This window comes from Schistocerca cancellata, chromosome 8, assembly GCF_023864275.1.
Source record: "Schistocerca cancellata isolate TAMUIC-IGC-003103 chromosome 8, iqSchCanc2.1, whole genome shotgun sequence".
In the NCBI taxonomy this organism is placed as follows: domain Eukaryota; kingdom Metazoa; phylum Arthropoda; class Insecta; order Orthoptera; family Acrididae; genus Schistocerca; species Schistocerca cancellata.
In genome coordinates, this window is record NC_064633.1 from 261,596,085 (window position 1) to 261,607,673 (window position 11,589).

Sequence of the window (11,589 nt, forward strand, 5' to 3'; positions counted from 1 at the left end):
TCGTGATGACTGGGTGTTGTGTGATGTCCTTAGGTTAGTTAGTTTTAAGTAGTTCTAAGTTCTAGGGGACTGATGACCATAGATGTTAAGTCCCTTAGTGCTCAGAGCCATTTGAACCATTTGTTAACCGCGCAGTTGAGCGACTCACAAACCAAACATCACCAAAGTCATCATCTATGAGCACCAGTACCTTATCTTCGTGGGACTTACACGAAATGCATGCTGGTGGCAGTAGAATCGTTCTCCAGCCAGCTTCAAATGTCAGTTCTCTGAATTTTCTCAATAGTGATCCTCGTAAAGAGCGTTGCATTCCCTCCAAGAATTCCCATTTGCGGAGGAGGAAGGAGCAGAATAGTAATTAATGTCCTGTCGACAGCGAGGTCGTTAGAGACAGAGTACAAGCTCTAATTAGGGAAGGACAGGGAAGGAAGTTGGCCTCGCCTTTCCAAACGAACCATCCCAGCATTCACCTGAAGTGATTGAGGGAAACCACTGGAAACCTAAATCAATTATGCCGGATGCGGGTTTGAACCGTTGAGTTACCTGGTGAGTGTAATCAGGCTGCAGGAAAAAAATACTTGCCATGCAAAGGGACTCTCATGATCAATTTAATTAATAAGTGAATCAATTCCATATCATTGGCGTGCTACTGGGATAGTGGAAGTGAAGGCGAGGATCACATGGATATAATTCGCGCATTGGAGCGACAGTGAGGCATTTTTTTCGCTGTGACAAGATCTTTCAACGAAGTTTAAATCTCCCACTACACAGGGAGAGATAAGCATCGCAATAAAATTAGCTATATTGCTGAATTTATAAACTGATATGTAGTATTAATCTGATATATACTACTCCTGTGTGCTCCTATTTGACTACCTCAAGAGAGTTTGAAAGTGGTGAGGCATCCTGTAACAGAGTATGAGCGTGCTCTTAGCATTCTGTCAAGAGCCGAAAATGAGTTTAATATATCAGCCTGTGATGCAGGATGTAGCAGATATTAAACTGACAAGAACAATTTTTTTTAATGGATGGTAGGCTCCTATTTCTTTTGCCTTCGAAAATAACGCGCATAAAAGGGAGGAACCTACATTTCATGTGAGAAATTCGAGGTGTGTGTACATCAACATCCCCACCTTGCACTGGGTGAAGTGGATTTTTTAAACTGAAGAGTGGAATTGCAGTTAGAAGTCTATGTCCAAGCCACGTGTGCATGTATTGCAGTGTGCTAGGAGTTAGTGAGGCCGGGCCGTTGCCAGAGGTAGACATGGTCGCAAGGGTTTGGCTAACCGGAAGCCACAACTTAGCCTATCGTGACCTGCAAGTGTAAAGAAAGGCTCTTCTTCTTCAATTACACAATACTCTTAGTAGATGACTCTGGACTAGACACGAGGAAACCGTCCAGATTCTTCGTCTTGAGATTCCATATTAATGTAAGACAGTGAGCACTACACCATTAAAAATATCGTATGATGTATTTCCCTTGTTTCTGTTGCCTATGACGTGACATGTGACTTGTAAATTGGTATATGTGTGTGTTTCATTCCCCAATTCTGTCGTTAAATGAGTCCTGTATATGGGGAGCATGGATTTACCTTTTCTATACGGCGGACATGCCGCCGCCTTCACCCTCCCATCCACCTTCTCCAGTATGCCGATGACACTGCCTTCCTTGCCCTCACTCCCACCCTGCAACGCTCCCAGCACCTTCTCCAATCCCGTCTTGACCGGTTCACCACTTTGTGTAACCAGTGGCTGCTCAAGGTCAATCCTTCCAAAACCCAGGCAATGACTGTAGGCAAAACTATCCCTTTCTTCTGCCTCCTTGATTTTTATGTCATCATCTATGGCTATCCTATTCAACTCACCCCCACCCTCAAGTACCTAGCTGTCGCCCTTGATCGTCGGCTTTCCTGGACCCCCCATCTCGATACAATCCAAACCAAGGCACGTTCCCGACTCTGCCTCCTCAAACTCCTTTTTTGGCCGAACATGGGATCTGGACCCTTCCACCATCCTCCACACTTATAAATCCCTCATCCACCGCATCCTCTGCTATGCCCATCCCCCCTGGATCTCCGCCCCTCCCACCTACTATAAGTCCCTCCAAATCCTTGAACACCACCCGCTCTGCCTCTCCTATTGCATCCGGCTCCCATACCTCATGCGGATCCTATTCGACTCGATTCCCTTCCCACACCTTCTCCTTTTCCTCAAATGGATATGGATCCTTTACACCTCCCGCAAGCTTGATCCCCCACACCCGCTTGTCTCTTCCATCCTCACCCATCCCAGCCTGTTGCCACTCCTGTATTCTTGCATCCTACTTGCTCTCCATCATCACACCCTCCATATCCTTTCCCAAGGTGGCTTCCGCCAACTCCCACTCCCTGATGATGTCCTTGTCCCATCCCCCTGCTACCAGCTCTGACTCTCCCCTCCTATTTCCCCCTTTTCCTCCAGGGCTCCCTTTCTTTCTCCTCGCCTTCCTTTTTTCGCCCTCCTCTCTCTCTCACGTCTCCCACTTCCACCCCTCTCCCCGGGCTTCCAAAGCCTCCCCTCTCCCCTCTCTCCTCACCCCCACTCTTCCTTCTTTCTTCCACTGGTTCCACCACCCTCCTTCCTGCCCTCCTACCTCTCCCTTTGAACCGAGCGAGGTGGCGCAGTGGTTAGCACACTGGACTCACATTCGGGAGGACGACGGTTCAATCCCACATCCGGCCATCCTGATTTAGGTTTTCTGTGATTTCCCTAAATCGCTCCAGGCAAATGCCAGGATGGTACCTCTGAAAGGGCACGGCCGACTTCCTTCCCCATCCTTCCCTAATCCGATGAGACCGATGACCTTGATGTTTGGTCTCTTCCTCCAAACAACCCCAACCCCTCTCCCTTTGACCTGGAGGCAGGCTCCCCCCCTCCTTCGTCAATGTGAGTGCTTTGCTGACGATCGTCGCCAATGTTTTCTGCGCGCCATTGTCGCTCCATTTGTGTACAGTGTTTTCTACTACATTCGTGTCTCCACCTTGATGTCTTCATCTGTCCACCTGATGCCAGCCTTAATGTACAGTGCCTTCCGTGGAACGATTTCTAATTTATTGTGCAGTGTTCCTTATATGTTTTACCATGCTTTTAATGTTTTGTCTGTCTACCATGTCTATACGTTGTATCTCTTGGCCGAAGAGCGGCATATGTAGGCCACTGCCGGCCTGCCTCAGCTGAGGCATGGAATAACAATAAGGGGAAAAAAACAGCAGCATTGGAACAATGGGTCGCTGTTTTTAATATTATTACCCATCCTTATGTGCCCCCTTGTTGGTGTTCACTTGTAGACTAGCATGCTGGTCCCAGATATTATGTACCAAGTTTGATGTAGCTAACATCTGGTTTCCCAGAAAGGACTGGTGAACACTGGAAAAGACATTCCTGGAACATGGACCAATATTCAATCTCAGAGGATTTCACCCTGGTTTTCATGTAGCCAGCAACAGATTTTTTTCCTGAAGGTCTGGTGAACGCTGACGAAGACATTCCCTGTCTTCCCACCTATGTTCTGTACGTTGGTGGTCCTGAAGGATGTAAGCAACACTCATTCCAGGAGATTTGCACCTGTGTTGATGTAGTTATCTAGGAAGGACTGGTGAATACTGGCAATTCCTGTTTCTCCACCAGCATTCTGTACCTGAGTATTCCTAAGGGAAGTGAACAATACCTGATGTGTCTGTATCTGCAAGGCTTTGTTTTCCTCCTGTATAAGCATTCCTGTGGATCGCACCACTTTCTTTGCCCATAACAACAAAATGTCGAGCGCCCTCTGGTGGTGTTAACAAGAACTAGGTCAGTGGGTCTCCACATGTCTAGGTGAGCATGCACAAGAAAAAAAATTAGGAACATTTTCCTCCAGGATAACATCCCAAAATAAATAAAATCCACCCAATGTCCTTCCACAACAACAGATCAGAACTGACTGAACTATTTGGAAGCCATTTTTTCAGGTAGGGTAGGGAAGGAAGGAGGAGAGGGGATAGGGATCTAACACGCTTCCAAAACAACATACATAGTCCTGTGCGAATTCCAGTTTACAGTGCACAATTTCTCTTAGTTTAATACAAGAATTTTTTCAAGGACGTTTGGAACGGAATCAAATACACCAACAACAATGTGACAAAACTTGTGCGCCAGCCAGACACAAAATAAAATCATTAAGGATACGTAACTACTGACTTCAACTAAATTCAAAACTTTTTTCAAAGTTAATCTAATTACAAAAGAAGTCACACTTTTAACACTAAATTGCACTTACAGAACTAACAAAGTTTGCAGCCCCTGAACCTCTACCTTCCAACAAGATAATGCTACACCCAGTAAGTGCTGCTACTTTACTCACTTTCTGACATTTATGAACATAAACTTACTATTAGTAACGCTGAAATGAGCTAACAAACTTTTATAAATTTAAACTTCACCAAGATAACACACCCTGTGCACAAATCATGGACCACGACTGACGCTCCCTCCTCACAGCTCTACTTCCGCCCGTACCTCATCTCCTAATTTCCAAACTTCACATTAGCTCAGTTGATAGAGCACTTGCCCGCAAAAGGCAAAGGTTCCGAGATCGAGTCTCGGTCCGACACGCAGTTTTAATCTGCCAGGAAGTTTCATATCAGCGCACACTCCGCTGCAGAGTGCATATCTCATTATGAAAGAAGGTTGTATAAATCGAAGAGGCCTAGAGATACTGGAAGGTTTCGGGCAGATTTTATAATGGTAAGACAGAGATTTAGAAACAGGTATTAAATTGTAAGACATTTCCAGGGCAGATGTGGACTCTGACCACCATCTATTGGTTATGAACTGTAGATTAAAACTACTAAAATGTGAAAATTTAAGGAGATGGGACCTGGATAAACTGACAGAATCAGAGGTTATAGAGAGTTTCAGGGAGAGCATTAGGGAACAATTGACAGGAATGGGGGAAAGAAAAAAGTAGAAGAAGAAGGGGAAGCTTTGAGGGATGAAACAGTGAAGGCAGCAGAGGATCAAGTAGGTAAAAAGACGAGGGCTAGTAGAAATCCTTGGGTAACAGAAGAGATATTGAATTTAATTGATGAAAAGAGAAAATATAAAAATGCAGTAAATGAAGCAGGCAAAAATGAAAACAAACGTCTCAAAAATGAGTTCGACAGGAAGTGCAAAATGGCTAAGCAGGGATGGCTAGAAGACAAATGTAAGGACGTAGAGGCATATCTCACTAGGGGTAAGACAGATACTGCCTACAGGAAAATTAAAGATACCTTTGGAGAAAAAAGAACCACTTGTTTCAATATCAAGATCTCAGATAAAAACCCAGTTCTAAGCAAAGAAGAGAAAGCTGATAGGTGGAAGGAGTATATAGAGGGTCTATCCAAGGGTGATGTACGTGAGGACAATATTATGGAAATGGAAGAGGATGTAGATGAAATGGGAGATATGATATTGTGTGAAGAGTTTGACGGAGCACGAAAGACCTGAGTCGAAACAAGGCCCCGGGAGTAGACAGCATTCCATTAGAACTACTGTCAGCCTTGGGTGAGCCAGTCCTGACAAAACTCTACCATCTGGTGAGCAAGATGTATGAGACAGGCGAAATACCATCAGACTTCAAGAAGAATATAATAATTCCAATCCCAAAGAATGCAGGTGTTGAAAAATGTGAAAATTACCGAACTATTAGTTTAATATGTCATGGCAGCAAAATACTAACGCGAATTCTTTACAGACGAATGGAAAAACTGGTAGAATCCGACCTCGGGGAAGATTAGTTTGGATTCCATATAATGTTGGAGCACGTGAGGCAATACTGACCCTACGACTTATCTTATAAGATAGATTAAGGAGAGGCAAACCGATGTTTCTAGCATTTGTAGACTTAGAGAAACTTTTTGACAATGTTAACTGGAACACTCTCTTTCAAATTCTGAAGGTGGCAGGGGTAAAATACAGGGAGCGAAAGGCTATTTACAATTTTAACAGAAACCAGATGGCAGTTATAAGAGTCGAGGGGCATGAAAGGGAATCAGTGGTTGGGAAGGAAGTGAGACAGGGTTGTAGCCTCTTCCCGAAGTTATTCAATCTGTATATTGATCAAGCAGTAAAGGAAAAAAAAAGAAAAATTCGGAGTAGGAATTAAAATGCATGGAGAAGAAATAAAAGTTTTGAGGTTCGCCGATGACATTGTAATTCTGTCAGAGTACCTGGAAGAGCAGTTGATTGGAATGGACAGTGTCTTGAAAGGAGGATATAAGATGAACACCAACAAAAGCAAAACGAGGATAATGGAATGTAGTCGAATTAAGTCGGGTGATGCTGAGGGAATTACATTATCAAATGAGACACTTACAGTAGTAGATGAGTTTTGCTATTTGGAGAGCGAGAGAACTGATGATGGTCGAAGTAGAGAGGGTATAAAATGTAGACTGGCAATGCAAGGAAAGCGTTTCTGAGGAACAGAATTTTGTTAACATCGAGTATAGATTTAAATTGCCAGAAAGACGTATCTGATGGTATTTGTATGGAGTGTAGCCTTGCATGGAAGTGATACGTGACGATAAAAAGTTTGGACAAGAAGAGAATGGACGCTTTAGAAATGTGATGCTACAGAAGAATACTGAAGATTACAAATAAATAAAGATAAGAATGAAGTAATGGTATTTGGAAGAGAGAAAGGAATCAACGTAAATATTACACTGAATGGAGAACCCCTCAAAGTGGTAGAAAGTTTTACTTATTTAGGGAGTGAAATATCTAGGGATGGAAGAATAACTAACGAAATTAATAGGAGCTTACATAATTCAGGCAATTTCTACTAAACAGTAAAACACCTGATTTGGAATAATGAAGTTTCAGAAAGAACAAAACTCCTTATGTATAAGAATTATTACATCCCTATTGTCACCTATGGTGGAGAAACATGGACAATGACAGAAAGGGACTGGAGCAGACTGCAAGCAGGGGAAATGAAATTTCTCAGAGCAGTTAAGGGAAAAACAAGAATGGACATAGTAAGGAATGTAGAGATTAGAAAGGACCTCAAACAAGAAAGTATGAGAGAAGAAATTGGAAGAAAGAGATTAAGATGGTATGGACATGCTAAGAGGATGCATGGGCAGAGACTCCCCAAAATTATGGAAGAACTAAAGATGGATGGGAAAAGACCTAGAGGGCGCCCAAGAACACGGTGGAAAATGGGAGTGAGAATATCTGTAGAAAGGAGAGGTGTGACCTGGCAGCAAGTGGAGGAAGAAAAGTAGTGGGAGGACCGAGCCAAATGGAGAGGACTCATCAGCACCCAGACCCAGCAGCAGCTGGAGCGGGATTCGGATATAGATAGGTAGATAGAAATTTGTGGCACAACTTGAGTAGAAGAAGTAGTCGGTTGGCAGGACATTTTCTGATAGATCAAGGGATCACCAATTTAGTATGGGAGGGCAGCGTGGAGGGTAAAAATCGTAGAGGGACACTAAGAGATGAATACACTAAGCAGATTCTGAAGGATGTAGGTTACAGTAGGTACTGGAAAATGAAGAAGCTTGCATATTATAGAGTAGCACGGAGAGCTGCATCAAACCAGTCTCTGGACAGAAGACCACGATAACAACAAACATGAACGCGTAAGAACCTTTCAAAAGCGTTTCTAGATGAGAAAAGAACCCCTAACGTAAATTACAACACAATGAACACAAAATAACTTACCCTCCAAAATATTACACTAAAAAAACTTCAGTGTGCCCTATTGTCTATACTATTTTAGCTGGACAATAATGTATATTTACCAATATATTTCTCGAATTGTAAGTCCTCTGTACACACTGGCTATACGTGGCTAGCAGGAACGGGAGAGAATGAGAAGAAAAAACGTAACACAACTCCAATCTGCAGTAGCACTGAAGTGCACACACACAAGCTAGTGACTCCGTTACAGGGCGCATGAACAAGCGCGATATTTACCGTGCTTTGTTGGTGGCTGCTGTGGTTGGCAGTGGCACATGATGACAGTAGCGTGTCGATGCTATATGGATGTATAAACCTCAATACTATTCTGGCTTTGACCGCATGGGCAGTTGGAGATTGCCCCTAGTTTTCGTGAGGCAAAAAACTGTGTTTCTCCCTAGCGAAACTATTAGCAACATCCACCTGCTCTTGCTTAGCAACATGTACACCTCTTCTCTCTGTGATTGTTCCACAGAATGTAACTGACTTGTGTCGAAATCCGTAATCTCCACTCTGGAGATGTTATTAAATTTTCGAACTCTGTGAATGAAAGTGTTCAGTAAAAAGCTTTTCTAGGCCTACAGAAAAGGAAGTGTTCTGTCTACACATGGCCCTGGTCTGAAGAGAGCTCTCCATTTCCCTCATGACCTCAGTCTGTATATCTTTTTTGTTCCCACCACTGTACCTTGTGTTCATCCCTACCACAGTTCATAGCAGCCAATGCCGATTGTGGTACGACTTGCGTCGTTTCTTCGCTCAATGAAGCTTGAGAAGGGTGTTGGTGTGGAAACTATTTTCCTTCTGGCCTGTGACATTCATGTTTCGCTCCTACTCCGTGACTCTCTGACTCTGCCCATACATGAGCTGTCCATGTGCACCCTCGTGTTTTCCATTCCATCACGTGTTATGCGAGTATTTGTTAAAAATAGCGGTGCTTTCCACTGTGGCCTGTTTTCTATTTTGAAAAGAAAAAAACCACAGTGACCATATTTCTTGTGCTTGTCAAAGATCTCCCGTTGTGATAACGAAAGCATACCCTTCCCAGAATCGTTCCCAGACATCAGATGTGGTCTTTTTATGTGTGTTCTGCCCCGTTGACTCTGCTGGGCTGTTAACTTTATTTTATGCTTCTCAACATTTTTTGTAAATGTGAATTCCATGTTTTGGTCTTCTAAGTGCAGCCATGTGGACCCCTGGTATGCTAAGACGTTTCGTTCCGTTCTATGCAGGTGTGAGTCAGAGCGGCTCTCTTGATGGCTTATTGTTAGCTAATGGTGCCTGCCTCCCTGCTGCAAGGGCTCGGCTTTTATTGCTCCTCTTGGAATGCGTTCCATGTTCTACTTCTCTTGACGGGTGGGAACTCAATATGTCCACTTCAGTTCAAAGTCACTGTGATATTTCACGACTATGAACATGCAAAGTAGGGAATGGTTGTTCGTCTGCCACGTATGAATGATTACTCCCTATGCAAATTAGTATCACCTTACTTGAAGTGGGGCATGCGTGGTATCAAACTCCTCAGCCTGATGAGTAGATTACGTTTCTGTATTTAAAATAGTATGTTAAGGGGCAAAATTTTACAACCACCTTACAAAAGAGAGAGAGAGAGAGAGAGAGAGAGAGAGCAGTGGTTCGAAATTTGATAACAAATAAGAGTTTTAACTTGTGATGTCCAATCAGTACTGTTAATAAAGTTTTGCTCTATGTGTAATTTTTTTTATTTCCTCGTTTTGAACTGCATCATATGATATCTGGCTTCTTAATCGTTATACAACAATTACAGCAGCTCTTCTTCAGAAGACATCCAACAGCTTAGATGTAACATGGAGATTAGAGCACATTAATTTTCATTTTTCTACCTTTAAGTGAAGAGTTCGGTGAAACATAATCCAGAGAGTCGCTAAAAGTTTGGAGATGCATTGATGTCGATTAGAGCATCTGTTCTGAAGAGACTGTATATTTTGTGATGGATATGATGTCACTGATAGTGTATTTAAAATATTATAACTGGTCGTTCTTACTGAATGTAGTAAGTGTGTTTAACATCTCCACATTGATAAGTTGTGTGATGATTCGTGTGTTATTATTTTTAACCGATTATTACTCTTGATTAACATTCCTGACATCTTTAACCAATAATTATTTGTTGGATACACATTGTCTAATCAACAGCTTATGCTACCACATTATCGGGCAAACCAAAAATAAAAATAAAAGGTACTTGGACCTGGAATAGAGTTTACAAACTTGAGTATTCTGACGCAAAATTCAGTCCACTGTCGTAAATGGGCCACATGCATGAATTTTTTGAAAGAAAATTCTTGCCGGTCATGTGATTACCATGTTGCCAAATTCGCTTTCTTTGGCGTTCGTCCTAGACATTAGGTGCTACACGTTATCGCGACCATCGTCTATGTCCGACGTCTACGTGAAATACACACTCACAGCCTGCAGGTCGCAACACTAGCAGTGGGAGGAGGGGCGGGGGGATACAGAGTGTATCGGCAGATACTGACGTCAGTGCAGTCGTTGTCTTAATGCGGAAGCTGATTTAACTTACAGAAGGGCATGATCATTTGCTTTTGGGTCAAGACTGGAAGCATTTCCGAAACGGGTAAATGTGTTGGCTGTTTGTGTGCTACCGTTGTTAAAGCATACCGTGCATGGCATGGCTATCCAAAACTGTCGCCAAGGCAACTGTGGCGAACCACAGACTATAAACGACAGGAGTGAATGACGGCTGCGGAGATGTATACGGGTGAATAGGCGTGTAGCTGATGAGCAGCTGATGACCCAGATGAACCAAGGGTCTACCAAAAGTGTCAACGTCCAGTGAACTTTGCTGCGTATGAGCCTCCACAGCAGACGCCTGCTTCTTGAACCCCTGCTGACTGCTGCTCATTGGCGACGACGTCTCGAATTTGCTCGCCAACACCACAAGAGGACACCCTCTGAGTGGCGACAGGCGGCCTTGCCAGCTGAATCACGCCTTATGCTCTCTCGAACAGATGGCTCTTGGCATCTGCGCAATGAAACGTCTGAAAGCAAACACTCTGCAACAATCGCCGGGAGGATCCAGGCTGCACGCCATTCCCTGGGTGATCTCGTCATTCTGGAAGCCATAGTGGGTCAGCAGGAGTATGCATCTATCCTTGGGGACCAAGTCCGGTTCCACATGACGTTTGTCGCGCGGTATGGCCGCGTGGTTTGAGGCGTCATTTCACGGATTGCGCGGCCCCTCCCGCCGGAGGTTCGAGTCCTCCCTCGGGCATGGCTGCGTGTTGTGACCGCTCAATGTCATTCAATACGATCACGACAATACCCCTCGATCGACGTTAGCACCCGTGGTGTCACTCGCCTTCATACATGCCAGTGGACGTTTGAAAATTCGTGACGCTAGCTCAATGGTCGTCAATTGATTTAAATGTTATTCATGGCTGACTCTTAATTCAGTGACTGCCACGGGGGTGAGGAGACAGAACACATCCTGCTCATACCAGCATTATGCGTATTTAGATGTTCGATTAATCTGAATGGTTTGCAGTGTTCCAGGGATTGTATTCGAACTCTATGCTGATGTACCGACAAGGACCATTTCCGCAGATAAACATGCAAGTACGTAATGGGTGTTCAGTTTCTCAATACAGTTCGTTGCACTCACACATTATACATCCGCTGGAAGAACAATTTCATGCATTTACATTTCTGGTGTCCCACAATATTGGTTGGCTAAATATTATGACGGTACGTTGTATACAACTTCCACAGATATTATTTATCATGTAGTCAAGACTACGTAATGAAGCAAAAATCGTGGATAAAACCGAAATGAAGTTTGTTTAT